At 40.6% G+C, this 25,698-nt stretch overlaps 1 long non-coding RNA gene across 1 annotated transcript; it reads left to right on the forward strand.

Moving 5' to 3' along the window:
* The first annotated feature begins 21,791 nt into the window (after positions 1 to 21,791).
* On the forward strand, positions 21,792 to 25,344 carry LOC150044795 (uncharacterized). The gene is made up of 3 exons (XR_016533109.1): positions 21,792 to 21,893; positions 24,542 to 24,712; positions 25,172 to 25,344. It is a non-coding gene; the product is annotated as an uncharacterized LOC150044795 (long non-coding RNA).
* The last annotated feature ends 354 nt before the right edge of the window (positions 25,345 to 25,698 follow it).

Here is a 25,698-nt window from a genome sequence, read left to right on the forward strand (position 1 = left end):
CTAAGACTTTCTTTTTTTTTTTTTCTTTGCCAATCCTGGGCTTGAACTCAGGGCCTGAACACGCTGACTGTCCTTGGACTTTCTTCTCTGAGACTTTCTTCCTGGGAACTGTGGTTGAGATGGGTTGTAGTTTGTGAGTAGAACGTAAGTGTTTTGATGTTCCGTTTAGCTCAACAGTGGTAGTTTCTGGAAAATGACTTGCAATCTGATTCAGCCAACATCAGTTTGAGCAAGTTCTGATCAGGGCAGAGTTGAACGATCTCTGATAATGGTAAGTTTTCCTTATTATGAGGTCGAGGCAGAGAGTACTTTTTTCCGTTTCTAGAAGGAATCCATACATATGAAAAAAAAGGTCAGGAGACAGAGTTGTTATTTCATGACAGCCAGGACTAAAGAAGCCCATAATTATTTAAATTAAAATGAGCCATGTAGCATTTATGATATGTCAGGCAATCTTCTGAAATTTCAATTGTAATTCATTTAATCCTCTTAAGAACCTGAGGAGTTAGGTAATGTTATGAATCCCCCTTTTGCATGCAAGGAAACTGAGTTGAGACAAGTTAAATAACTTGTCAAAAGTCGTGGAAATATTAAGTTGGTAGAGAGTCAAAAATAGAACCCAGGCAGCTAATTCTTTTAGTCACTGTACTAATGTTAGAGAAAAACATGTTACTCAGTAGACATGGGAAGATAAAGAAAAGAAACTGTAGACAGACAGTTGAGCACAAGTCAAAGTCAGAAAATAAACCAAATTAAGTAAGTGTTCTTAGCTGGGCACTAGTAGTTCATGGTTGTAACAGTAGCTACTCAGGAGGCTGAGATCTGAGGATTATGGTTCAAAGCCAGACCAGGTAGAAAAGTCCATGAACTCTTATCTCCAATTAACCACCAGAAAAAGCTGGAAGTTGTGCTGTGGTTCAAGTACTAGCCTTGAGCACAAAGAAGCTCAGGGACTGTGCTCAGGCCCTGAGTTCAAGCCCCAGGACTGGCAAAAAAAAATAGCATTATTGAATGACCACCATCCCACACGTGAAAGAGAAGAAATGTCAGAGAGACAATTCCAAGAAAACAGTTAAGAACTTTCTAGACTGAAAAGTCTGACACTGCTGCCTGTATCAGTATCATGAGTTTTATAAACAATAACATCCAAAGTGCTCAGATGTAGCTGCAAGGGGGGGGGGTGGGCGAATCTGGAACAGAAACAGAATAACACCAGATGGTAGATAAAATTAGAACCACATTTCAAAACAAATAAGGGCAAATTAACTTCAACCTAAATTTTGACACCAACATTAGTGATCAATGAAGTGTGAAACACACACACACACACACACACACACACACACAAAGAAGGAACTTACCTGTAACTCTTTCTTGGGAAGGAAGCTATAAATATGTAGTCTATGAACTGTGTTAGCAAACCGAACGAATAAAGCAGTGAATCTAGGACAGAGGGGATGCAGAAGTGAGATAAAGAATTGTTCTAAATGTCCAGACAAAGAATATTCTGCACTTGTAGAGAGGAGGGCACTGATTCAAATAGAAAGAGTTTAATGGCTTGGTCTGGGTAGCAGATCTTCCTGAAGACAATAAAGCAGGTGATTATCTAATGCAGTTGACTACACAGAAAGTGCATTAAAAAATACAGAGTCTGAAAAGTTCAATAGTGTTTGGTGCACTGAGACATAGCAAGAGGGAAAATAAAGTGATAACTAACTTTAGGAATAGCATACAAGTAGATACAAGTAGCTAAAAGGAGATGTCAGTTCATCATTTCTTAGCAGGAAACAATTTAGGCTTATTCACTTTAATAGAAATTGACTCTTTAACCAAGGGTAGTAGCACAACTGGGTGGAAAAAAGCAGGCTGGAGACAGATAATGGACTATTGTCAGAAGAAAGGCCAAAGCCTTGTTTTTCATAAGAGGAAGATGTTAGAGTTAGTCTAATTGGGATGCATCAAGAATGAGAAGAATGGCTACTTCTGGTAGCTATGTGGAAATTTAGAGAGTCTAATAATAATAATAATAATAATAATAATAATAATAATAATAATACAAAACTTCATTATAATCTGGTGATGCCATTCTTGGACATGTACCCAAAAGATTGCAAGTCAGAAAACAGCACAGATACTTTCATATCCAAGTTAACTGCTGACCTATTCACCATAGCCAAGTTATGGAAGCTCAGATGGACAAATGTATCAAAAGAATTGGAAATACACATATACATACATAATACACATATGCATATACACATGTGCATAGATGTATATTTACAATATATATGCACACATTGTACAATAATCTATATGACACAGTGTTATATAAATACATACATATGTATATGTACAAAGTAACGCTGTGATTGATGACTACAATGTAAAATAATTAAATCAGGCTATGTAATATATCCATACCTCACTATCCCTTTGTGTGGTGAGACTATTCAAAATATACTCGGCCCTCCTGAAATGTCTAATGCACTATTATTTCATATATTCACCATGCTGCATAATATTGGAAAAAATACCTAAACCTTATCCTTCTGTCTAGTTAACATATTCTTTTGGCTACCATCTCTCTATTTCCCCTTACAGCCAACTCCTATGCTTTGCTTGTTTCAGATCCCAGGTAGAAGTCTGAACATGTTTTCCTTATATTTCTGTGCTTGGCTTTCTTTGTGGAGTGCAATGTTTGACCTAATATCAATCTGACCAAATCTCAGATTTCTCACCTTGTAAAGATGCTGCATATATGTCATAGTATGTGGGCACCATCTTCGTTTCTTTGCTTGTTGATGAACACTTAGGTCAGGTTGATTCTGTGGCACGACTGTTGTGAATAATTTGACAGTGATCGTGGAAGTTCCCCCACTTGTTGGACATTTTGCCTTCTAATCTTATGATGAGTCAAGTACGATCGTTACAGGCTCACACTTGTAATCCTGGCTCCTCAGGAGGCTGAGATCTGAGAATCATGGTTTGAGGCTAGCTGGAGCAGAAAAGTCCCTGTGAGACTCTTATTTCCAACGAACCACTCAAAAAACCAGAAGTAGAGCTGTGGCTCAAAATGGTAGAGCTCTAGCCTTGATCAAAACGAGCTCAAGGACAGCTCCCAGGCACAGTTGAAGCATCAGGACTCACAAAAAGCAACCAATCTTATGATCAAGTCCTCAGATGTAGGGCAGATGAAACTACTGTTACACTGTTTTGATTTATTGTTTGTGCAACGTCCATAATGGCTACATGAATGGCCTTCCCATAAAGACAGAGTAACAGTCTGTCATCCTTTGATCTCTAAGAATTACTATTCTTACACTATTCTGTGATTTTTGGCTTGCATTTCCCTAATGACTAGTAACATTTAGCATGTTTTTTATGAACCTGTTGGCTGTTTCCATGTCTTTTTTTTTTTTAAAGAAAAGTCTATTCTGTTCTTATAAAAGGAGTCATTCGTTTTCTGTACTGTTAAGTTCCTTAGAGCCAGTCATCAGTGATTCATGCCTGTAATTCTTAGCTATTCAGGAGGTTGAGATTTGAGGATTATGATTCAAAGTCAGTCTGTGGGGAAAAAAACCCCATGAGGTGATTTATGCACTGAGAGGAAACTTACATGGAAGACTATGGGAAAATGAGCCACACCCAATGGGCCCCATACAACTTGAAAGAAACAAGGAAAGATCAGTGCTAAGAGGCAAGACAAGAAGAATGAGCAGAGAAGGTGGCTATTACATAAAGATGAAAGATTATGGAGAGTATTTAGGGGGATTCTTCAAGGAACTGACAAAGTGGATTCAAATTTTAGAAACCACTCTGAAAGCCTGAACATGTACCTGAATGCTGGTAGATCATCACATCCTTGTCTAGTACCATAAAAGAGTACAATATTCTTGATAGCACTCATGATAGGTATAGTCATATCACTGATGACCTGATCATTCATTAGCATTGTTCCGTCCTCTTGACCATCCTGGCTTGCTAGCTGATATCTTGGAATTAGAACTGAATGAATGAATGAATGAATGAGGGCAAGAATTTTGCTATATATAGATATTTGGGGGAGACAGTCCTGGAGCTTGAATTCATGGCCTGAGCACTATCCTTGGGCTTTCTCAAGGCTAGTGCTCTACCACTTGAGCCACAGCACCACTTCTGGCCTTTTCTGTTTATGTGATAGTGGGGAATCGAACGCAGGGTTTGGGCTGCATGCTAGGTGAGCACTTTACCACTAGGCCATGCTTCCAGCTCCTACGTATACGTTTTTATTTCGTTTTATTTATTTATTTTGGAGGATTAGGCTGAGGAGTGATCTGGAGTGTAAGGACTCAAGGAAAATAGAGAAGTTCTCCTGCTCTTTCCATGTGTGGGACTCTTCTGGATCCAGCTGTTGAATGCCTCAACTGTTCCATTCTGAAATGGGATGGACACTGAAGCCCAAGATTCACATATGGCTCCCCGTTTGTCTTTGAAAGTAAAGTTTTATAGGGAGATAACCGTGATCATTGATTGACCTTCTGTCTAGATTTTCCCTGCAACTGTTCAGTAGTTGCAGCACAGCAAAGCACAAGGCCCAGAGCACTTGAAATAATGACTCTCTGGCCCATTACAGAAAAGCATTGCAACTCCTGTTATAAAGAATCATTGGAGGGCCGGGAGTTTGGCCTAGTGGTTAAAGTGCTTGCTTAGCATGCATGAAGACCCGGGTTCGATTCCTCGGTACCACATACATAGATAAAAGCCAGAAGTGGTGCTGAGGCTCAAGTGGTAGAGCTCTAGCCTTGAGAAAGTCCAAGGACAGTGCTCAGGCCCTGAGCTCAAGCCCAGGACTGGCAAAAAAAAAAAAGAATCATTGGAAGTGACTCTTGGGCTAGATCATACTGTCAAATGGCACTCAAGGATGAAGCCTCTAAAAGCACACATAAATGTTACTGAAGCCTTAATTACTATGGAGTCAAGGGGAAGAGTCCTTGCCCACATAAGCTTCCCTCAGATACTTCCTAACTCATTGAACTCCAAAGAGATTCTCACTAGAGAATACCCAACCTATATGCTCCGTGGTGGTACAAGAGCAATTCTAGCTGTCTGGGAACTGGTAAATTTCCACTTCTGCATGTCATTTCCTCCCTGGTGTTCCAGTGCACAAAGTATTGGCTTCCAGCTGTGAGGCATCTGGCTTGCATTCCTCCGCCCCAGTTTGATACAGCATTTCTGATGTCCCTGTTGCCTGTTCTGATTCATACCTGGCATCCATCCTTGCTTCTACGATGCCCTTGATGGCTGGCCTCAGCTGGACCCCACTGACCAATCCATCTTCCTGTTAGGCAGCTGGATTATGACATGGGTGCCTTCGTAACCCTGGAGGAGACAGGAGAGTTTGCATTCTGACTGAGGGAACTCATAGATCTGTACATGCAGAGGATTTGTGTTCACTTACTTAGTAACCTAATCCTAGCAGAAAAATCTATACAGAGGGACATATGAAATGAGACCTAAATCCATTAAAAAAATAAATAAAAAGCTTTTTCTTCTGGCTATACCATGTGTGGGTCTTCTCTGTGGATCCTGTTGTGCTGTTTGAACTGTCCCCTTTGGATTCAGCAGGAGCTTTTATTAAAAATGATAATGCAAATTGTGGTGCTGTGCAGTCTTTCTCCCAGGTACGAGCTGCCAATTCAGCTAAGGATGACTGAGATAGGTGGAGTACTTGGAGAAGAAATCAAAAGCTCCCTGTACATGGGACATGCCAGTTTTTGAAAGAGAAAGACATTGGGAATTCTGAAAAGAGACAGCCCCTGCTGACACACTCAGAGGGAACAATCTCTGGCTATACAATCTCTGGAAATACACTATTCAAGTGAGTGAAAGGGCATGAAAGTTATTCTAACATAGAAATAAGGAGTATTCGTGTAAGAAGAGGCCAATTGGGGGGATGGAAGAGAACAGTAAGTGTAAGATTCACTAGAAAGGCATTGAAACCCACCACATAGTTCAGGCAGAAAAGAGTTCTACTGGGGGGTAGGGGTGGGAGAGTAAACTACAGGACCACACAAAATGGAGGTGGCATGGAGAGAGAAGGAAAGGAAAAGAGAAAAAGAGGAGGGACTCATGTTCAGCTGGATTATTTAGGGCAAGGTGGGGTGTGTAACCAAGGTGGTTTAGGAAGTAATCTCAGTGGATGAGGAAGTGACCTCAGAGCCTGGGATCCTTTGCTGACTCATATTTGGGTGACTGACAGGTGATTACTGGTTTCAGGCAGGTGAAGAAGAAGAGGGGAGGGGCTGTTCTCCCTGGCAGACCAAACACTAAGAAAAAAATGGGGGGAGAGGGCCTATGGCTTCCTCCAGGAACTATAGAAAATAATTAATAGGGTGTGCTGATTCGCATCCTGGATCAGAACTCCGCCCATTTGTCAGCTATTTCCCAAAATGTGCTCTGGAGAGATTTTAACTTCCACAAATAGGAACAGAATTTTATATGAGGCCATCCTAAGTTTAAGAATCATAGCCAGAAAAGTGACATCAGGGTAAAGTTTGCACTTAGAAACCATAAAGATGTCAACTTTAGCTGCACAGCCAGTACAGATTTATTAAGAAGGCATTCTACTGTGTTTATAAATGCCTGGGAATATATGTAAGCAGAAGAAATGAAGTCCTAGCTGAGTGTACATGGCGTACGGTTGTAATCTTAACTACTCAGGAGGCTGACCTCCAATGATTGAGGTTCAAAGCCAGACTGGGGAAGAAAAGTCAAAATACCAGCAAAATACCAGAAGTGGAGGCATGACTCGAGTGATAAAGCAAAAACACCAAGTGAGAGAGAAGCCCTGAGATCCAACACAAATACCAGCATAGACAGATAGCTAGAATAGCTAGATAGCTAGATAGATACATAGATAGATACATAGATAGACAGATAGATAGACAGATAGATAGATAGATAGATAGATAGATAGATAGATAGATACATAGATACATAGATACATAGATAGATACATAGATAGATAGATACATAGATACATAGATACATAGATACATAGATAGATACATAGATAGATACATAGATACATAGATAGATACATAGATAGATACATAGATACATAAATACATAGAGATTGGTCATAATCCTAAATTCAGTTGCTCTGATCCCAGCTCCCTATGTAACCCTGGCTCAATTCTATTCCTTTTATGGACTTTTTCTTCTATTCCTTTAACTTCCTGAGACTCAGGACTGGAGGGTTTCCTTTCTGTTCTGTTGGTTCTAATTTCACAGTCATGTGAGTTTTGGGTGTTTGTGTTTTTAATTCAAGGTTATTTGGTGAGGAAGCTGGTTTTTTGCTGGTTCTGGGGCCAAGAATGTAGCCTAGTTGTAGAGTGCTCGCCTAGCATGCACAAAGCCTTGTGTTCAATTGCTCCGTACCACATACACAGGAAAAAAAACCCAGAAGTGATACTGTGGCTCAAGTGGTAGAGCTCTAACCTTGAGAAAGCCCAAGGACAGTGCCTAGGCCCTGAGTTCAAGCCCCAGGACTGGCAAAAGAAAAAAACAAGGCTCTGAAGGGTTGCTGAGTTACCTGCTGCTTGAACTCTAAAATAACTTAGTAATTTGCACATCAAAATGGGAACTGAGAAGTCCTCTCTGCTAGTAATGAGTTGTAAGTTTACATGAGTGTGTGTGTGTGTGTGTGTGTGTGTGTGTGTGTGTGTGTTGCTATAGGAGTACCTGGTACTCCGAGCTGCTTGATCTTGCTTGGCTTAATGCTCAAGACTGGCACTCTATGACTTGATCCAGACCTCCATCTCCAGATGTTTTCCAACTAATTGGAGATAAGGATCTCCTAGACTGGGCTGGCTTTGAACTTTGATCCTCAGATCTCAGCCTCCTGGCTAGCTAAAATGACAGACATGAACCACCAGTAACCAGCTTTTTCCACGATTTTTTCCTGCTACTGTTTTTCCACCCCCTTCCTGGGACTCAGAAGCCTGAGATCCCCCCATCTTTTTACCCCCAAATATAGCAACCTTGCATTCACAGCGTTATTTTTTGCTATTAGAGAAAGGGAGGTGGCAAAATTCAAGGCCCATCTGGTGGGCAGGAAAGCCTCGAATTCTGTGTTGCCTTGTCACCTCCTACAGCTTATTTTTGGCCATTGTTGACAAACAGTGTTTTCTCTCCAAGAAAACAATCCCTTCTCCAAAGTCACTTTTATGCTGCAGATTCCAAAGAGCTGGTAATGGTTTTTCAAGGGCATTTCCTTACCTCTGATTTACCATCATGACTCTGGGACCAGAAATCCTTACACATCAAACCCACGTGATGGGAATAAAAGCACCTAGAAAGGTAGTGCTACAGTTGTTACACAAACTTGTGGAGTGGCCACAGTGACTTCTGTACACTTGTGGATGTGTCACCTTCCAGGCAGTCAGCTCTTTACCAAAGAAAGACGATGACCAGAGCTAGATTATCTTATGCAGAATCCCACATACATCTGGGAGCTGGGAATTCCCGCCTATCATCCTAGCTATTTAGGAAGCCATAGATTTAAGGTTCGAATCCAGTCCAGGCAGGAAGACTGGGAGACTCTTATTTCTAATTCATCACAGAGAAAGCTGGAAGGGGTGCTATGGCTCGAAGTGGTAGAGCTCTAGTCTTGAGCAAAAGGAACCGAGGGACAGGGCCCAGACCCAAAGTTCAAGTCCCAAGACCCGCATACAAAAACAAAAATCACAAATACAAAAGGTGCCGTGGGCTGGAGAGGAGAAAGAAGAGTGAAGCTCTGTTAGAGAAACAACTAGGTCTGACCACTGATTCTGTTCCCTACATGACAAGGCTAATAACTCCCTTGAGCTGCAGTTTCCTTCCTTCCTTCCTTCCTTCCTTCCTTCCTTCCTTCCTTCCTTCCTTCTTTCCTTCCTCCTTCCCTGCCTCCCTCCCTCCCCCTCTTTCTTGTTTTGATGTCACACGATGAGGTCCTGAAAAGAAATTCTACTTGGTTCTAAAATGGCCTCAATCTGCTGCAACAGCTTTGGTAGCAGAATGTTTCTCATACTTCAGTTTTATTCCTTTCTCCCTTCTTCCTCCTTCCTTCTTTTCTTCCTTTCCTCTCTTCTCCTCTTTCGTTTCCTTTCCTTGCTTCCTTTCTTCCTTCTTTTTCCACGCTTCCTTCCCCCATCTGTCTATTGTCCATCCAACAACTTTTGATTGGTTCTGTATTTCCTAGGCTGAATGTTAGGTACAAAAAAAACCACGTACACACACTAAAAACAAAACAAAACACAGTGATAAACACATGATCTTGCCAACAAGGCATAGTGTAGAAAGAGAAACAATTATACTACGAAAGTTTACAGAACAAGATTTGGGAGAAATTGACCAAATCAGGAAGTCTCAGAGGAGAGATACCTAACTCAGCGTAAGTAACCTAAGCATACAAATATGGGGTTCTTTTCCGTGTGTGTGTGTGTGTGTGTGTGTGTGTGTGTGTGTGTGTGTGTGTGCGTGTGTGTGTGTGTGTATGAGAGAGAGAGAGAGAGAGAGAGAGAGAGAGAGAGAGAGAGAGAGAGAGAGAGAGAGAGAGAGAGAGAGTTCCAGAGCTTTCCATAAGGGATGGGCTGCTGTCCCTGAGTTTCTTTGCTCAAGGCTAGCACTCTGCCCCTTGAGCCACAGTTCACGTCCAGCTTTTGTGATTGACTGGCAATCAGAGTCTCATGGACTTTACTTCCCAGCTGGCTTTGAACCATGATCCTTAGATATAAGCCTCCTGAGTAGCAAAGATTACAGGTATGAACCCTTGGCATCTAGCTTTGCTGTTTCTATACATGTTGAGTATGTGTCTGTATTTCAATAACAAATGACCTGAGCGTCAAGTCCAGCCATAACAAAGACTCCAACAATGGTGGAGATTCCATTGCGTTCTCCATTCCTACTTTAATGCATTCACAATGAAGAGATTCCCACAACATGCCAGCATCTCTGGATTGAGAGGTATAAAATCAATTTTATCACATGCCAAATATTTTTGCAGCACTGATTAGATGAGAGTCGCTCTTGTTCTGGATTTTAAACATTCTTCCAAACACTAGGCATCTTTCTCTTTGTTCATACTGCATTCACTGATTGACTCAGCAAGACAACCGACTGTTGTTTTGGGGGAATATGTAATAAAATATCAAGCACTGAATCTGTGTTTATGTTTTAGTTTCGCTGAGTACACAGGATGCATGCATATGCATGCAAACTGCAATTGAGACAATTTAGATAAGGTGGACAATTTAGAGACCATTAAAAGGAGCTCTGATGCTATAGGACTAGAAGAGATTAATGGCTGACTGAATGGGGAGGAGTTGGAGGTGGTGTGAGGGAGGAAAGTATTGCTGGATTAGATAGTGATAGAGAACCAATAGCATTTAATATCAAGTGATTCTAAAGAGATATAAAGTTATCATTGTGAGAAACAAAAGATAGCTTATCTCAATTGTCTTCTTATTTCTATCATTTCTATTTGTTGCCAGTCCTTGGTCTTGAACTTAGGCTGTTCTTGGGCTTTCTCAAGGCTAGAGTTCTATCACTTGAGCCACAGCTCGTGTGGCACCGAGGAATCGAACTCAGGGCTTGATGCCTGCTAAGCAAGCCTTGTACCACTAGACCAAACTCTTGGCCCTCATCTCTGAAGGAGAGAGACCGTAAAAGAGGTGTGTGGGCTTAGAAAGGAAAATCATTTTGTACCCTCAAAATAGGAATATGTATTTCTGTTAGACAAAGTCACCCTTATTTTTTTTTAATCTCGGGAATGAAATGTATGTATTTGGTACATTTCTACCCCACAGGGAACTTTGATGTCTTTTCTGTTCTGCAATTCCCCTCTGCCAATGTCACTATAGCATGCTGCTGCTGTTGGCAGGAAGAAAAGAATTAAAATTATGCACTGGAACCCAGAGAATGGAGAGACTGCATGCGTGCGTGCGTGCCTCCTGCACAGCCATTAGTCTTGGGACAGCAGTAATTACTAGTTCCCTGCCCCTTTTATTCTCTCAACCTAGGCTGTCAAACTTCTCACCTGCCTTTGAAAAGATCAACAATGGCTAAGGTTTTGGTTTTTTTTTCCTTAATGAAAAAGTTCCAATTTGGGAAAGGAACTAAGAAATACCCTGGTAGTTAGCCCCAATTCACCGAGTGCTTTGCTATATATTAGATAGGTAGATATATAGGTAGAGAGATTCAAATATATATGTATATTTAAATTATCCTAATTATGTATATTAGAGAGAGAGAGCTACACACATAGATAATGTTTCCCCTTTCCTGTCATCAGACAGTATAAGGGCAGAATTTGACCTTCAAGTCTTGAATGAAAAAATATATATGTTAAGATTACACCAATTATTTGTATTAGATATATAAATATGCATTAGTCTAATCATATATATTAGGTAGATAGAGATAGATAGATAGATAGATAGATAGATAGATAGATAGATAGATAGATAGAACTTTCCCCTCTTCTGTCATCAGAGATTGTAAGGGCAGAATTTGACCTTCAACACTTAAGTGCTTTTCAGCTTGAATTTTCTCTGTATCACCTCGTTAAATGCCCTTCAAAGCCATGAGTACACAAGAGGGCATGGCTAAATACCAATGAAACTTTATTTAGAAAAACGGATGATGCCTGAAACTGGTGGCACCCACTTATAAGCCTAATAAATTGGAAAGCTGAGGTCTGAAGATTTCCGTTCAAAGCCAGCCTGGGCAGGAAAGTCTATGAGACTCTTTATCTCCAATGAACCAGCAAAAAGGCACAAGTGGACCTATGGCTCAAATGGTAGAGTACCAGCCCTAAACCAAAAAACTCAGGGACAGAGTCCAGGCCCTAAGTTCAAGCTCTAGGACTGACAAACACAAAAACATACGTATGAACCAAACACCACAGGTGAATATTTTGTCTATCTGCCTGTTGGTCTGTGTATCTGTCTGTCTATTGATCAATCAATCTATGATCTATCTGTACATATAAATATATATGTATATATGTTTTCTCTGTCTATCTATATACCTATACTCAAATCCTCAAGATAATGTAAATGCTAATTTGCAAAGTTCCTGGTGAAACTTTACAAGGACCTTAATATTAATCACCTTTATGTTCTGAACTGTATGTCAGGATAACTCCTTTCTCTTTTAAATGATCTCCAGTGTTTTGTTACAGTAGCACAAAGTTAACTAGCCTACTCTTCTATAGGTCCTAATTTCTAATGTTCTAGCATTAAAGATGAAGACGCCACAGAGGACTTTTGTAGGACCAAAGTATTTAAATCATAGTAAGCAGTAAGTCTGGCTCTTTCTCTGTGAGGCAAGTGATAACCTACCAGTCTTTACTCTCCCACTGTTTCCTATATGATTCCTCCTTCATCTGGCCTTTTCCTCAGCCAATATGCTGTTTTAATGGCTTTGCTCTCTTCCCTTAGTTCCCAGCTCAACAGTTGAATACTGCCCACGTGAATTTGCCATGGTGCATTCTTGGCAGAGGAGCTTGCATGGCTGTGTCTCCATGAAATCTCTAATTTACAAAGCTGTCAAACAGGAAATCATTTTACAGCACTGTTTTTGTGTAGGGTTCCCCACCCCTCCTAAATTCCATGTTGAAAGAGGGCAAGGGGTTGTAATTTACATAAAGAAAAATAGTTGTGAGTTTGAGTGGAGAACAATTTACTTGGGTTTTCTTTTTTTTCCCCTTGTGTTTCTTTCATTTATTTATTTATTTATTTATTTATTACTTTTGTTGGTCACAGGGTTTGAACTCCAGGTCTGGGTAGTGTTCCTGAGCTCTTTTGTTCAAGGCTAGAATCCTACCACTTTAAAACACAGCTCTACTTCTGGTTTTCTAGTGGTTAGCTGGAGTTAAAGGTCTCGCAGATTTTTCCTTCTCCAATTGGCTTTAAACCAGGATTCTCAGATCTCAGCCTCCTGTGTAGCTAGGATTATAGGTATGAGCCAAGATGATGTTTCCATTCTTGAAGAAAAATTTTCTCCACTACAACCACAACAACTTTTTCTCATTTTTTAAATTCTTTTTGTTGTTGTAGTGTGTGTGTGTGTGTGTGTGTGCGCGCACACACGCGCACCAGTCTTGAGGCTTAAACTCAAGGTTTGGGCATTATCTCTGAGTTTTATTTGCTCAAGGCTGGGCACTCTACTATGTGAACCATACCTCTACTTATGGCTATTTTGGTAGTAAATTGGAAGTAAAAGTTTCACAGACCTTTCTGCCCTGGTTAACTTCGAACCACAATCCTCAGATCTCAGCCTTTTGAGTAGCTAGGATTACAGGCGTGAGCCACTAGCTCCAAGCTCTAGTTTTTATTTTTGTCACCATGCAAATTTCCAGGGGAACAGTCCTTTTCCAAGTGGTAAAGAAATACATACCTTGTTCTAACTAAAACATCAAATGCTTATTAAGAGAGTCACATAGGAAAATGCAACCAGATAACTTGAGGGGACGGGATAGGGTTGAGAAAGATGGGGAAAATGGTGGAAAGAGTACATTGGCCAAGGTGCATTATACTCCTGAGTTGATACATTAAGTTGAAACTTCTTTGTACAAATACCTAATGATAATAAAAAAATAAACTAAATGGTAAAAAAATACATGATTAAAAATCAGATTTCTTAAAATTATAAATCAGAATATTAATTCTCCTCCTGGCAATTGTGGTTGCTTTAAATAGCATCATATTTACCCTATCCCATAAACTTAATTTTTCCCATTTAATAAAGACATGCATAGCAATCTATATAAAATTGCATTAACATTTAAATGGCTACACATTCTATTAGATGTTTCTGTCTAGCAGTATATATGTATATATATTGTAAATCTGCCATATATTTAATTCTTGTCTTCTTAGTGAATATTTGGATTGTTTTCAAATTCTCAGTGGTCTCGTGCCAGTGAAGTAAGCATCTTTTTTATATTCCTTTTTATGTCCTTATCTAGCAATTTCTGCAAGATATGGGATTAAAATGGTTTGGTTAAAAGATAAAATAATTCAGGATATTTGAAAAATACCTGTCATAAATGTTGTATCATTTTTATTTCCAGTACCATATCGGAATGTAATCTCTACTTCCCCCTCCCAACTGGGTCCATTAGCATTTTAAAAAATATTTGTCTCACTGATAGAATTTGTCCCTTAAATTTCTCAGAATTTATTGAGTGTTTTCTTTCACATATATATGTGAAAGATGTATATGTGTGTGCATATAGATATGTTTTCAAAAGATCTTTGCAAATATTGTCTGTCTTCCCTAGTTGATTGTAAATGACTTAAAACATTTTCAGTAATAACACAAATCTCTATCATGCAGTCTCATTAATAGTTCCTGTCTTCTTTCATTTTGCATTCCCCAGAACATCTTAAGAAATCCTAAAATATTTATAAACAATAGGGTTTTTCATTTCCAAGCAGCATTTATTGATATATAACTGTGCGTTATTTTTTCATTCCTGTTAGAAAAATGATAAGCCTAATCATAAAATAATACTCTTTGAACAAAAGAAGGCCCCCCCCCACATCTACAGGTATTCTGTCCGGTGTGGCAGACACTAGTGACTTGTTTCCACAGAGAATGAATAATGGATTGTGTCTCTAGATGCGCCATTAATATAAAGCACACATTGATATGGCAAGCTTAGAAAAGCAATGTGAATTACTTTGCAATGTATTTTCATGCTGATTGCCTTTGAAAATGCTGCTGCTCTGAGGCACATTAATTAACTACTAAGTTTACTTTATTTCTTTTTTATGTTTGGTGTGTGTGTGTATGCCACTTTCATACAGTCTCTGAGCTTTTATTTATTCAAGGCTAGTACTCTCTCCCACATGAGCCACAGCACCACCTCCAGCTGTTTTGTTGATTAATTGGAGATAAGAGTCTCATGGACTTTCCTGTCCAGGCTGACTTTGAACCGTCATCCTTACATCTCAGTCTCCTGAGTAGCTAGGATTACAGGAATAAGCCAGCAGTGCCTGGCTTCTTTTTAACTTTTTCTTGTGGCTCTTAGAAAACGTTACTCATATGGGTTCTCTTCCCCCCACTCCAGCTCTCTACTGGACAGCAATACTCTTGAGAAGGCTCACATTAGAACTATTGAAGCAAGGGAGGTCAGACTACAGTGCCCTCAAGAGTAGTTTTCCTGTCAGAATCCTGTCATTCCTTCACAGCCAAGAAAGAGAACAAAACCTCCAATTCCATTGTCCTTCTGGTTCCTGTTTGCCTTGTCTTTCATCTGTGGGAGACTTGATGAAAGGAAAAGACATCAACCAGAATAGTTTATAGTTTCTTTGGGGGTGAAAAAAAAAAACTTAAATGGGAAAAAGAAAAAGAAGCCCAGACCAAAAAAAAAATTGAAATGGTTCTGACTTTGAACAACTACTGGTGTCACCACAAAGCCACTGTCACCCTATGATCTGTCAGGGGATGAACAGAGAATGTGAATCGTGGGTCTCCTTCAAATTTCAAATATTTCAAAGAATGGAAGAGACGAGCCTGGTCTAAGCTACAAGGAGGATGCTTTCTGTGAGGGGCAGGTTCACATTGGATGTTGATGATTTCGTGAGTGGGTATGTGACTGCCTTCTTAATCAAATGAGCAGTCAGAACCCCATGCAGCTAACATTCTCCTACTGCAGAGTGATTTCAAGTGGTGAGATGAATGGATCCAGGCCTCTGGGAAGGAAAGGAAAACCAAATCTCAAATCCATGATGCAAAAGCTTCTTCAGTTTCCCATATGGCTTCTAGGGTGCTGGTTACAAGGCTTGAACTCAGAGCCATCCCTCTTAGTGGGCTTTGTTGCTCAAGACTGGTTAAGCCACGCCTCCACTTTGATTTTCTGCTGGTTAATTTGGAGTGAAAAGTCTTAAGGATTTGTCCCCCAGGACTGGTTTGGAACCTCAATTCTCAGATATCCTGTCTCCTTATTAGCTAGGATTTCCAGCATGAACCATCTATACCGAATTTTTATCATTTTAACACTGGTATTGCTTAGGTCTTTTTCCTCTACAATTCTAATTGCTTTTGGCTTAATTTGGGCAAAACTTGTTTTGTATTAGATACTTAAAACCAAAAAGTTTCCTTCCTTCCTTCCTTCCTTCCTTCCTTCCTTCCTTCCTTCCTTCCTTCCTTCCTTCCTTCCTTCCCTCCCTCCCACTTTCCATTTCTTTCTGTTGTAGGGTTTGAACTCTTAGCCTTTATGATGTCCCTGAACTTTGGGGTCTTAAGGATAGCATTCTACCACTTGGTGCCTTAGAGTCACTTACAGTTTTTAAGTAAGATAAGTGTTTCAGAGGCACTTTCTTGTCCAGGCTGGCATTAATCCATGATCCTCAGTTCTCAGCTAGGATTATAGATATTAGCCACCAGCACCCAGCCCAAGTTTTCTTTCTTATTTGAACAAGCTTACTTTTTCGATCCCTAAAATTTGGATTTTATTAAGTTGGTTTTTTTTATTGTTGCTTTTGTTTTACATTAATGTGTCCTTGGGAAAATAAAAGTAAGATTGGATTAAAAGTGAAAGACCAATGGGAGAATTATTATACAGACTTTACATGAGTTCTTGTGTAGACTCTTATTCACATTCAATGAATTTCTCCCTTCCTCCATCTTTCTTTTTCTTTTACTTGTTGTTGTTGTTGTTTATCTGGTCTTGGGGCTTACACTCAGCTATCCTTGAGCTCTCTAGTTCCAGGTTAGTGGTCTAACACTTTGAGCCACAGCACCAGTTCCAGTTTTCTGGGAATCCATTGGGAAAAAAAAGAGTTCCACAGATTCTCCTGCCTGGCCTGGCTCAAACAACCATCCTCCAATTTCAGCTTCTCTAGTAGCTAGAATTACAGGTGTGAACTACCAGCACATGTTCTTCCTCCAGCTTTCCAGGCACTTACCAACATGGTATTCGTCTGTTAATCTTTTTCCTCTTCTTCAAGCACACTTGACCCAGTCCAGGCCTAATTACCATGCAGCCATCAGCAGAGTTATGTGTCTAGCATTTAGAGTATTCAGAGGAAAATTTGGAGGAATGATGTTGGCTTTGGGACTCTTACTAGGTTTGGAGATAATCCTGGGGTGAAGTCTTTGGCTACACACACAATGGACGGAAAGCCCTAATTAGGGATGCTGAGTTAAGATGGAAAGGAAGCAGAATGGATACACAGAATGATGGATGGCACTTCCTGTGTAACTCTGCTAATGGTCCCCCTATAAAAAGAAGGCTCAGAAATTTAGTTCCTATGACACTGGCAGATTCATCAGCTCTTCCCTCCCTCCATCCACTGGGGTATAAATTTGAGGCATTGTGCCCCACCGTGTGTTTTTGTGTCATCAAATGAAAAACTCATCACAGTTTCTAAGTCTGAGGAAAGTTTGTTTGGGGTTAAATAAGAAGTATTTTGGCAAACGCTGAACATTTTGTTTCTCTTCTCAATTTGCATTTCCTGTGAAATTCAGAGACAGAAGGCTGTGGATTAGGGAAACAGCCCTTTTATCTTTTAGTAAATAGCCATTTCCTGTAACAAAGCTGATTCCTTCCCCCAGATGCTTGGTATTTGCAAGCCTAGTAATTCTGTTTCTAAAATCATTCGTAATGGATGTCCCCTCCCTTATTTCCTCTTTCCTTCTTCCTCTTGATTGTTGAATAGCCTGTTAACAGTCTGTTCCCATCTTCTTTCTCAAATAAAGGAGACACCACTATGGAGAAAAATTCCATTGAATGTGAACCCTTAACCCAATTCATGTTCTTTGGGAAACTCCGTGATCAATTAGCCAGCAGATTTTTAATAGATCCTTAATTAAGGAATAATGGAAAACATCGAAGACAAGTGATTGCCTCTAACTTGAATTTTTCACATATACCTCGAGATAGAAAAAGCTACCCAACTATTATTTGAGTTTGAGAGTCCTGGAAAAATAGTGGCATGAAGCTCTTTTAAGTAGGTTTTCCTTTCTTGGCCTGTTGACCTATTATTTTTTTTAATTTTGACAGGTGCTCATAGGAGTCCTGATAATCTCTGATTTGTTTTAATAGTAATACTGGATGGTATATTTTGAACCCATATAACGAAGCAGAGAAGGTAGGATTCCTGTAAACCTAGCTTTTTTGAAGGCTGAAGATGGTGAGATTTGTGATTTGAAGCCAGATCAGAGAAGACAAATACATGGAAACTTTTGTCACCAATTCACCAGACCAAAAATTAAAAAAAAAAAAGCTGTGGAGAAGCAAGTGGGATCCTGGGAATATGGAAAGAAAAAAAACCCTGTAGCATCTTGCAGGGTCCTTGGAGAAGTGTAAGATTTCATCAAGCAAGGTAGCACAACAACCTATAGAATCTTCATAAGACTTGGAAACATCTTGCTGTCAACGGGAAGAGAGTAGTAGATGCTAGAGACTCACACCTGTAATCCTAGCTAACTTAGAAGGCTGAGATCTAAGGACCATGGTTCAAAGCCATCCCAGGTAGGAAACTCTCTGAGATTCTTATCTCCAGTGAACCACCAGAAATCCAGAAGTAGTGCCTTGGCTCAAAGTGGTAGAGTGCTAGCCTTGGGCAAAAAGAGCTCAGAGACAGTGCCCAGGCCCTGAGTTCAAGCCCCAGGACCATCAAGAACATCAAAAAAGAAAAGAAAAAGGAAGAAAGGGAAGGAAAGAAGGAAGCAAGCAAGGAAGGAAGGAAAAGAAAAAGTAAGGGTGTGGTTGGTTTTGCATTAAAGAACACATTTCAGTGGAGGGCCTGAGTCTTCTTCTAGTGGATTCTTGAGAGGAGACACTTTCACCTTGTATTCTGCTGTCTCTTAAGCAGAAGATGATAGTCCTGACTGAGATGAAAAGAAGCAGTACTGCATGATAATATGCTATATTGGGTCGACAGCCTGATGCATACAGTATTGATTCCGGCTGTCAGCAGGATGTTTTGTAAAGGTCAGGTTTGGCACTGGAGGATGTGCAGTTCAGCTTCTTCAGAAAAGAAGCTGAGGTCTGTGTGAAAACTCAGTGAAAAAAAGAAGCCGACATGGGGATTGTGCAGTAGATTGACTTGCTGGACCAAATATGAATTCTAACAGATGGATCAACTAGCTACTTGCCTACCAATCTTCCTGCCATGAGTACTTGCTGAGCATCTGCCATTAGCATTTTGTTAGGTTATTGCACCTCTCTAAGGCCTTCTTTCTTCCTCACTTACAAAACATGGGTTATAATATTTCCTTGAAGACTAACAGTGGGAATTAAACAGAGTTGGCATATGTCGATCATACAGTCAGGAGACCAAGCAAGATAACTATAAGGCCAGTGAGACCAGTCTTTAGACACTAAAATCTAGGGATGTAGAGCAATAGTAGAGCTCTTGACTAATGTTATACAAAGCCCTAGATTTGGTCTCCAACATCATGGAGGGAGAAAGAAAGCCAAAACTTGGAGTAAGTGTGAGAGTTACATGAATGATGTATTTAAAAGCAATTAAGTATTGTCCTAAGGGCATGGTGGCATGTTGTCAGTTCCTTTTCTATTTCCCACTTCCTACTTGGGTTGGCACTATTGATTGGTGCCCTCCATAGAACCAACACAATGATTTGGGCACTGGTCAAAAAGCAAAATAATGGGGCAGATCTGGATGCTTTGGGAGCTGGGGAAATAAAGTAGAAAAAAGTCTCATCCTCTGACACTCAAGAGTGTCTTGGTGCAAGTTGAAAGCAGTGTGGGGCTTGGTATACCCAGTTATTGGGGGAGGGGTGGATTTGTAGGGTGAAAGCAACTGGCTTCTGGGAAGAAGAAAGACTTTGAAGATGGCACATGAATAAAAAAGGACACATCTATCTGAGGCAGTGTATACTTGCAGTTCCAGTTACTGGAGAAGCTAAGGCAAGAGGAATGATTGAAAGTAGGAGTTTGGAGCTAGCTCAGCTGAGCTGAGACAGGAAGATGTTATATTTAAAGAAAGAAAAGAAGAGCTAGGAATGTGGCCTAGTGATAGAGTGCTTGCCTAGCATGCACAAAGCCCTGGGTTCAATTCCTCAGTACCTAATACACAGAAAAAGCCAGAAGTGGTGCTATGGCTTAAGTGGTAGAGCCCTAGCTTTCAGAAAGTTCAGGGACAATGCCCAGGCCCTAAGTTCAAGCTCCAGGAGTAGAAAAAAAATGAAACAAAAAAAGAAAAGAAAAGCTGGGCACTAGTGACTCATGCCTATAATCCTAGCTACTCAGGAGGCTGGAATCTGAGGATCATGGTTTGAAGCCAGCCTAGCAGGAAAGGCTGTGAAACTCATCTTCACTAAATTACAAAAAAAAAAATCTGGGAGTGGAGCTGTTGATTCAAAGTGATAAAATGTGCAAAAGAAGCAGAAGGATAGTGCCCAGACCCTGAGTTCAAATCCCAGGACTAGCACCAATAAATAAATAAATGAAAAAAGAAAAAGAAAAGGAATCTAGAGTGCAAAAATCTCAGATCCTGCTTTCCAGGCAGAGGGTGAAACAAGGCAAATTATACTGATGTGGAAACAACCTTGGAGGGTTAAAAGAGGAAAGCCAGGTACCCAGGGCCTGTATACAGGAGGGGTGACTGAGGAGTGACAAGTCTCCAGCCTGCAAACAAGCTTCCTGTTGGTTGACAAGATGCAGCTGTCAAGAGAGAGAGATTGTACTCAACCTCTTTCTGAGCCAGCTTTCCTCACACAGCTTCTGGCGACCTTCCCCTGTCACCGGAGCATTAAAAGTCACCGCTGGGACATAAGCACTCAATAGATAATATTGCCATTTCCTTCCAGCCTGCAGTTCTCACAAGAGCAGATTCACATCTTCCATCTTCCTGTAATCTCTCTGTGTGTAGCTGATGTCACTTGTGAGGCGACAACGCTTTACAATGGGAACGCGAGAGCTTACGAGCTAATAGCAAAGAGAGATAAGGGGCCTGTAAGAGAGATACTGTAGCAGAGCCACTAATGCTCTTTGCCACTGAAGAAGATGGACAGAAGTCTCCATGTGTGCTTCTGGAAGGCTCCATGGGGGAAGTTTAAATATTCCTGATCTTCAAAGGTGTGTGTGTGTGTGTGTGTGTGTGTGTGTGTGTGTGTGTGTGTGTGTACATGTGGGTACTGGAGATTGAACTCAGGGCCTAGGTGCTATCCCTTAGTTCTCATAAACCTTCAACTTCCTGCCACTTGAGCCATGACTCGACTTCTGGTTTTCTGGTAAATAATTGACGAATCTCATGAACTTTCATGCCTGGTCTGGGTTTGAATCCGTCTCTGGCTCTGGCTCTGGCTCTCTCTCCCTGTCTATATCATCTATCTATCTCTGTGTATATCTACACACACACACACACACACACACACACACACACACACACACACACACACACACATGCTCTTTTAGTCTTTCATTTCCCTACATTTTGTTAAAGAGGATAGAGAAAACATCTCCACTAAGGGGAAGATGAACTATCCAGTCAGCATACAAAAATGAAAACACTCAGATTGTTGGAGAACAGGACGCTGTGGTGAAAAAGCTGAGAACCAAATTGGGGAGATTGCATGGGGTCATACCCAATGGCTTAGAAAAGCTGGGGGAATTTGTGTGTATGTGAAATTCCCTCTCCCCCACACCTTGCATAGGATATATTCTCAGGTTACCAGTCTTGGAATTTCCACCAAGGAGTGAATTCTCTGATTCGAGAGGTGTTCTGTTTCTCTGGATCCTTCTGTGATGACACACACCTAGTGACCTCTCTGGTTCTCTGGAATGGAGTGATTCTCTGGATGGGTTTTGCCTTGTTCTTTATCCACTGCAAGGTCTGAGTATACAGATCATGCAGGCACTGATAGAAGGAAGTCCAATTGGAACAAATCAAATGGTATGCTCTCCTTGTTCCTGTCTTTTGCCCACACAATAGTGCTTGACCTGGGTTAAGATGCACGGCCTGTCCCTGGATTGTCGACTTCAGACTGCTAATGGAGACCCTTTCCAATTCTCCCATCTGGCCTCCGAAATGTCATCTTGCCACTTAATTGCTCCCTTCTTTTAGAAACCCCGGGCTCTCTCCATGCTACTCATTAGAGTCAAATAGCAAGAATAACCAATCATTTTGGGCTTGATCCTGACATGTAACTTTCCAAGACCAAAAAAAAAAAGGAAGAAATCAATTCTTGGTGCTCAAAAGGCAACTTTTTGAACCACTCAAAGGCATCGATTGCTTATTTGGCCCTAAGGAGACAAGCATGCCAAGGAATGTCTTGTTAATAAATCAGTTAATGATCAGGGAAGGAAAAGGGAGAAGACTGGACTCTATTTGACCTCTCGAGGCTGTGCTCTGGGTGGAGAAAAATACGGGAATACTGCCACCAATCACAGCACACCTTTTAGAAGCAGCTGAAGGGATGTTTCCGAGCAATTGAGTTGATTCTGTGCTCATTAGCCACCCTAGCAGAGCATCTAGATCAGCAGGTCAAATAGAAAAAAACAAGGGAATTCTAACAATCCTGGTGCTCTTTTGAGTGTCAAGCTTCCTTTCTTTTGAAAAACTTTTCTTTCCGATGAATTTCCAAGTGGATTTGTAGAGCTCAACCTAATTGCTGTGGTTCAATTAATAGAGCTCTCGCCTTGAGAAAGCCTAAGGACAGTGGTCAGGCCCTGAGTTCAAGCCCCAGGACTGGCCAAATAACAACAACAAAAAAGAACCACTGAACAACTGAAGTATTTGCTTTTTGTTGCCAGTTTTCTCCGTTTTTTTTTCCCCTTTAACAGCCCCATATGGGCTCCACAATGTTTTCTTAATGCCACCAAGACCCTTACATAATTGTGTGATACCAAGAGCGACAGCTTATTTTTTTGTTGTTGTTTCAAGACAAAGCATGTGACCTTCCGTGAAAAACTGGCTAAAAGAGGACTTAGACCACTTTCCAGAGGTAGCAGTCATAAAATGCCTGCACTTGAAAGTTCCATCAATAACTGAAGGCAACAGTAGGAGGCCAATTAGTGGGGGAAAAAGTAGTGTTAGGGAAGTTAAAATTATGTTCATACCAGAAAGCGTAGGCCCAGGAAAACCATTCTGCTCAAGAAAACAGAGGAGAGGGAGGGAGGTAGAGAGAAGACCTCCCGAAAGTCAACCTACCTCAACAAATCTATATGTGGAACTTGCTCTACAGAAAGATTATGAAATTGAGGCAACATTTAGGAAGATTGTACACCCACACAGTACTCAAATAATGAGGACACGAGGGCAGGATCTGTACATTAAGTAGTTAACTTCCTTTTGTAACTACTTGGGAGGAGATACCTATCATACAACCCAATCTTGCGAAGCCTCATAAAAATTCTCATTTCTACTGGTGTTTCTCATCTCCCAGTCTATTTTTTTTCTTAAGGATTGGTGAGTGTTTCAAGCCATCTCAAATAACATCCAATTCTTAAAAATGGCATGAAATTGGTGCAGTGAAAACAGTGGCATTCCAATGTAGACTCAATTCAAATCCAGATTCGGCCTGGGTGGAAACTTTGGAAGATAGTTATCGAGTGTTTCTGGTCTTTAATTTGCTCATTTTTTTTTGTGGTAAGGATGGTTTTCATGTGCTTGTGTCATGGAGTATCTTGAAAAGTAGTTCAAATAGTGTTTGTTAAATGTTAGAAATCTTCACCATCATCACGTCTACACCCCCACTCCATGCCACTCAAAATTCCATCACTGTTCTCATCCACGTGAGAATAGATTTTATTCGTTTTCCATCCTCAGGCAGATCTACTTCAACTTTATTTCTGGAATTTATTTATTTTCAAGTCCCAGATCCTGTCCTTGTGATTTTTTTTCTTTTCTTTTCTCCTTTTTATTTTTTTTTTTAACTCAAGGCTAGTAGTGCTGTACCACTTCAGCTACAGTTCCACCTCTGGCTTTTGTGGTTCACTAGAGATTAAAAAGTCTCCTGGATTTTGATTTCGAACCATGATCATCAGATCTCAGCCTCCTGAGGAGCTCGCTTTACAGATGGCAGCCACTGACACCAGACTTGCAATTCCTTCTGAGAACAGGAAAACAGGCCCTTGAGGACCTTATGACCTTAAGCCATGAGTAATTATCTCACAGACCTATGTCCGAGTTGGAATGATCCTTGGAAATCATCAAGGTGTAAATACTCTTCATAGATGAGGAAACAGCCCCTGGGGTGAGATTAAACCCCAAAGCCTCCAACCCCATGAGAGGGGTGTTAAGACAATTTGTTGTCAGGGGACACCAACCTGGAGAGTGAGCAAGCCCTAGAATGTTCTCTGGTCCCCCTTTAGGATTTGAAGATTAAAGATGGTCGCCTTTCCCTCCAAGATAAGTAGCAGCGTGCTAAACTAAATGCATGTCCCCATGAGTGCATTTCTGGTTTAATAGGCAGCTAGCTCATGTGTGAACGAGAGACCAGATTCCCCTTTCAAAGGCTACCTCGGAAGATTGTATAAATAAGTTTGGAGGCCAGTGTGCCACATCTCCCAGCTGAGTAATTAGTCTCACCTGTTTATCAGCACCAGGAACAGCAGTATTGACAACACGATGTACACAATATAATAATTGAACCAACAGTTAATGGCCTGCCTCTCTGCAATTCTCCCAGCCTGTATCCCTGCCTGCATTCTTTCTCAACTTGCCTCTTAGCCACGCCACTCTTCCATGATCATTTCCCACCATGAAATCAAGTGAGTTTTTTTTTAAAAACCATAAATAAATCTGTTTTTTTTTTTTGCTTGTTTCTTTGGTGCTGGTTCTGGGACTTGAACTTAAGGCCTGGCCACTGTCCTTGAGCTTTTGTAATCAAGGCTAACCCTCTATCATATAAGCCACAGTTCCATATTCAGCTTTTTGTTAGTTCATTGGAGATAAAAATCTCTTTCCTGGCTGGGAGACCATCCTCAGATCTCAGCCTCCAGAATTGCTAGATGGTAGGAGTGAGGCCTCTTGTGCCTGACTCCATCTGTGGTGAATACTTTTTTACAAAAATGAAATAAAATAGATACTTTCTACATTGACAACAAGTTGATCTCTGAAAGGATGCTGTTAAATTGATTTTCTGGTGCATATAAAAAGCAGAAAAATTATTAATGTCATATTCTTTCAAAGTGGTCCTTTACTAACAGCACTGTCTTTGTCATTTTCAGATCATTATTTTGTTAATCAAGGCTTATCTCAACGATCCGTAATTAAAGGGCTCTTTCAGAAATCAATTGGCATCAAGTTAACCCCAAACTAACATCTCATTAAAAACAAATGAAGAGGGCTATGAAGAATTTAAGCATGACGTTATTAAAAAAAATAGGTGAAGATTCACAAAGAGCCACAATGAAGTCTTTTCTTGGTTTTGTTTTGTTTTGTTTTGTCAGTCCTGGGCTTGAACTGAGGGGCGGGGCACTGTCCCAGAGCTGCTTTTGCTCAAGGCTAGCACTCTGCCACTTGAGCCACAGTGCCACTTCTGGCTTTTTCCATGTGTGTGGTCCTGAGGAATGGAACCCAGGGTTTCATGCATGCTAGGAAAGCACTCTACCACTAGGTCACATCATATCCCCAGCCCAATGAAGGCTTTAGGAAAACTATTCTCTAAGTATTCAGCAGTCTGTGTAGCTATCTGATGCCATATTATGCATTGGCAACTTTTAAACATAATAATAATGATGCTTTAGGGCCAGGA

Source organism: Megascapheus bottae, chromosome 29 (genome assembly GCF_031878675.1).
Source record: "Megascapheus bottae isolate mThoBot1 chromosome 29, mThoBot2.hap1, whole genome shotgun sequence".
Taxonomy (NCBI): Eukaryota; Metazoa; Chordata; class Mammalia; order Rodentia; family Geomyidae; genus Megascapheus; species Megascapheus bottae.